Genomic DNA, 5,177 nt, shown 5'->3' on the forward strand with positions numbered 1-5,177 from the left:
GGAAAAGAGATCCTTCTGCAAGGTAAGAGTTAATCCCAGAAGCATGTCTGTGGTCCTGGTAACTGCAAACATGTTGTGAACAGAAAGAAAAGCTAAACACATAAAGAGATCCACAAAGAAAGCGAAATCAGTAGTAGGAAGTGGAGACAGGGGTGAGGGCAGTAGGTTCAGTGTGGCTAAGTAAAGATGCAAGTGATTAGGATGAGCAATAAGCAAAGGCCTTCCAACTATAAACAAGCTGGGGAAAGAGGACTCTGGGAAAGCTGTACAAATAAGCAGCAGTGATTTTAAAAAAGATATTTAGAGGAGGAAAAATAAATCTTGAACAGAGTCCTTCAGAGAGTGCTTGATAGCAGCAACCATCATGTGGCATCAGCATTCAGAGAAGGGCACGCTGTCCCCAGCACAGCCCCTCTGCCAACTCTGTCTGACGAGCAAGGACATACACTGCCATCCCTAGAGAGCAGACTGAGGTTTGGGTCTCATCTGTGCAGGTGCTGGAGGTTGTGGGAGTTCTAAGGAATACTTTATATTTTATTAGGATTTTGAAATTCTTTTACACTGAGTTGATGAACAGGTTAACATAACATTATCTAGGATATGAAGCCTTAATCTGTTAGCTACCAGTGTTTCATAGACAATTTTTCAGCCCTCCAGTCATGATATTTTATATATTTACGTTAGAATACATGTAGAGAAAATCCTGATAATTTTAATTGTCTTGTAGCCTGAATTGCTGCAGAGAGAAAAAAAAAAAAAAAAAGAAAAGAAAAAAAAAAAAAAGGAGAAAGATGCTTTTCCATTATTTCCTTTCAGGAGAAAATTAGATACCACGTGGTCATATAGCCCTGAATTGAGAACAACAACAAGTCCCCTTTCCCAAAGAACTTACAATGTGGAAAGGATAAAAAAATGGGTTTGTGCATAGAGAGGATAAATGGTCTTTTCATATCCATAAATGCTTTATTTTTGCATGAGTCACAGTGGGTTTGAGTAAGTCCTTTAAAATGCCACACATTTTGGCTCTGGGCATGGACATCTTCTGTCAGAAATCAAGTTTCTTAAGGCCACTGAAAGGATCTGTATGAGCTGGGAAAACTCAGAGCTGCTCCCTCCACTGCAGACCCCATCCCAGTCATGGACTGTGGTGGTGCTGGTGACCCCACAGCCAGCACCATCTTGGGAGCTTCAACACATTCCCCTAAGCCTGCTTGGATCACTGCAAAGTGGTGTGAACAGGGATGCATGAGCACATCTATGGAGGGGGAGACTAACTGGTACTAGAAACCAGTTTTGGGGTCTTTGAGTAGGTTTTTTCTTTGCGTTTTTTTACTAGAAAACATCTCTAAGGACGGTGAGGGTGGCTCCTGTCAGGGAGATCTGTTGTGCCAACACTTAAACAGGATCTCTTCAGGATGCTCACACTTAATTCCTACCATTCCACATTTTCAGAGCCTTTTCCAATCCTTTTACCTAAGCCTGAAGGCTTTCAGTTGTTTCCTCAGTGTTGCAGGACTGGAACCAGCTCAGGTGCCTGGGTGGAGATATCCTCTGTGCCATGGCACTGTTGCAGGAGCAGCCGTGTGTGCTGGCAGAGCTGCCCGGAGCTGTGCCACTGCTGCTGCCAGGGCTCTGTGTGGACACATCCAGACTCAAGGGCTTGGGGACACGAGGGAAAACACAAGTGATGGGAGGCTTTGTAGCCCTCCTGGATGACTTTTCACCAGGCAAAATTATTTCTCCATCTGTCTCCCTGGAAGAGAAGGGAAAAGATGTGGGAAGAGCCTCCAGGATCATGGATATCTGCTACAGCTCGTGTTGCAGGGTTTCTGGACCACATGTTTACCTTTTATCACGACAAGCCATGCCTGACACATGGAGAAGACCTCACAAAAACCCTCCTCTGAGTGGCTTTCCTCCTACCAATGGAGTTGCTCAGAATTGTTCTGGGAAGAGGGAGGGATTTTCAAGCAGAAACTTTGGAAGATGGCACTTTGAATGATGAAGGTAATTCCCTTACCCAGTGGAAGAGCTTTTCACCTCCCTTTTGGTCCATTTGGCCTCTTCCATTGCTGAATAAGAATCACTAAAGCTTCTGACAGTTAGCAAATGGCAAGGCAGGACTGAATGCTGAGAAAAGGCTATCCCTGGGGATTTTACTGAACTACATATTAAAATAAATTATATAATCAGTACAGTAGCCCTGCATTGCGTGTTTGATATAAAAACCAGCTTTGTCCCATCTATTTGCCTCCCAGTGCACTTTGAATGTTTCTAATGGGAGATTTCCACCATGGGAATGACTGGGAGAGGCTGTCCTGTCACTCAGCTTTTCTTTCTTTGTAGCCACCAGGCTATGGCTGGATTTGTGCCTGACATCTTAGTGCCATGCCTGCCACATATTCACATCCATTAATGAGCCTCTCTCCTATTCTGAATGTTACTTGTCACATGGGGAAGGTGAATCTGTTAAAAGGTGAGTCACAGAACAATCAAGACTAAGCAGAAGAAGCCACAGAGACTCCCTTAACAAGCCATGGCCACATGATGCAGCCAACAGAAGGGAATTTTCAGCAATTATAATGAAAAATCATAGCCAAGACACCAGTCAGATTTGAATTTCTCATTTTATCTCACTACAGTGCTCTGCAGCCAAGAAATCACCTAATTTAGCTAAGTCCATCATTACCCTGTCATTAGGCCCTGGTGAGGAGCTGCAGCTACCCTGCAGGATTCAGTGCAGACAAGAGAAACCTCTGAGAGTGCATTTTTGCTCCATTCCATCAAACTGATTTGCTGCCAGGCCAACAGGAATATAACACACTTAAAACCCCTTCAACCTGCATGCTCTTAGAGGACAGGTCCCGAGTTTATGAAGATATGGCACAGCTCAATCCTGCTAGCATTTAATTGCCAGCACTCTCTGTAGCAGGTACCAGTGTCACCATTCCCACCTGCCTGGCTAACCCCAAAACAAGCACTGGAGCTGCTCATCCCACAGGGCATCCCACCAGGAAGAAAGCAAATTGCAGTTCCAAATAGTGGCTCGTGGCCATGATTGATAAGGATCACTGCCCAATCTTCCTCTCCTGGAAAAATTACTGCTCAGCCTCCAAACCTGTCAGCAGGGTCAGATAAGATAAATTACTTTAGAAAAATAGGTATCAGATAAATTATTTCAGAAATTGAATATGGCTAATACAATTTTGAGAACAGACTTGCCAAAAATGTGGGAAAAGTGGTAGTGAGGCCAGAACACCATCAGGTTTAGGAGTAACCCAGCATGCCTTGGGCAGCTGATGGATCCTCAGCAGCACACGGCCACACTTAGCAATTTTGAGGAAATACGTCTAAAGCAGGACCATCACTGCACTCCTTTTTTAACTTCAATCACCAGATGCAGATTTCCTTCCACAAGGGCTCAAGGATATCTGTCACTCTTCACCAAGAAAACAACAGTAGATACTAGATGACCTTTCTTCTGGGAGCAGCATGTCATTCCCACACACACCTCTACAGCTGCCCCAGCCTGCATGTCAGTGCAGCTGTTGGGAGAGCAAGGGAAGGAAAAAGAGAGCCAGGAGAGACCATGGAAGGCAGGACAGGACCAAGAGGAACCTTCACTTTCTTTGACATTAACATCACCTCTCTCTTATCTGCCTTAGCAGCAACCCCTCATTCTTCATTTTTAAAAAATTCCTTCAAATTAGCCAAAGCTGAAGCTTGAGTTGAAAAGCAGCTGGTGGGCTTCAGCTTATCTTAGACTATTGTAGTCTGTGGTGGTGATGGTGAGGGTGGCAGGGGCTGTGGTGCAGGGCTGCCTGAGCCTGGGTGCAGTGAGATCCTGCCAGAGCACAGCTGATGCAAATGCCAAAACTGAAGCCAAGAAGGGTGACAGGAACTGGTGAAGCAACTGAAAAGTCTCTTGGGGTAGCTGTCTCCCCTGTTGTGGTCTAGAGGCAGCAGTGGGAGTTGTTCTGGTGTCTGTAGAGGGGAAAAGAGAAAGACAGGAAGGTAAGAGGATCAGCCAAATCAAGGAGTGGGAGAGAGAAAGGGATTCTGCATGAGTCATATGACTGCTGAATTTTTCCTTCTCCCAGCTCGTGGCACAGATAAGAGAAATCCTTTTCCAGACCCTGCCAAGTTAACATGCCAATCAAGCTCTTTTTCATCCACATGCTGATATGCACAATTAAAAGTTTCAGAAAGATCCAGTTAAACTTGATGTAAACCACACTCATATTTTCTACCAGCCTCCCACAAAGCCTTTCCCACCCAACCTAAACTCAACACTGCCAACTCTCCTGTGATGTTTCTTGATAATATCTTGTGATAACGGATATTTTTACTAAAGCCCCAGCTCCCAAATGAAAATCATTACACGAGAATCTCAGCTTTCATTAAAAAGCAGATTTCTACCCCTCAGGGCTATGAAAGAAAGCTCAAAGCTGTGAATCAAGAAAATCATGCTGGCTTAGAAAACAGAAGGCAAAACAAAAGAAGCCAATGATAACTTTTGCAGCCATGGCTCAACACAGCTCCTGGACCAGGACAGCTGGGGCAGTCCCTGCAGGGCTGTGACCCCACTCCAGGTAAACTGCCCAATGGCACCATGCTCTGCAAAATAAAGGTGCATAAACTTTTCTTTAGCAGTTGTTGGGTGATAGGACACCTTCACTATGCCTTATTTTGGAGTGCACAGATGTAAAAAGAGATTCACCAACACAGGCACACAGGCACAGACCCATGTCATCTATCAGGCCTGCTGGTGTAGACACAGTCACACCAACATAAAACCCAGATGAATTCATCATCCTCACGAGCATCCCACTACAGAGATTGTTCAGTTTAAATGAGGCTACAAAAATAGCCCAAAGATTCTTTTCTGATCACACTATTCAAAATACAGCAAAAATTGACAAGTGCTCACGTTTTGCCTCCTGATTTTTTCAACTAAACTCCTCCCCAAGAACAAAAAAGGAGACAGAAAGAAGCAATTTAATCCTCACCCTAATATGAAAATACATTCAAAAGGAGAAGAAAGAACAGAATCGGAACCTTTTGCTTAGCATTTCTGTCACTCTTATATATACAGATTTCATATAGGTGCATGCTTAAACTCTTGTATTTTAATTTTTATAGCATAAACATCTATTACTCCACACAGAAAGACCAGT

The sequence above is a fragment of the Sturnus vulgaris genome, chromosome 1, assembly GCF_052056855.1.
Source record: "Sturnus vulgaris isolate bStuVul1 chromosome 1, bStuVul1.hap1, whole genome shotgun sequence".
Taxonomy (NCBI): Eukaryota; Metazoa; Chordata; class Aves; order Passeriformes; family Sturnidae; genus Sturnus; species Sturnus vulgaris.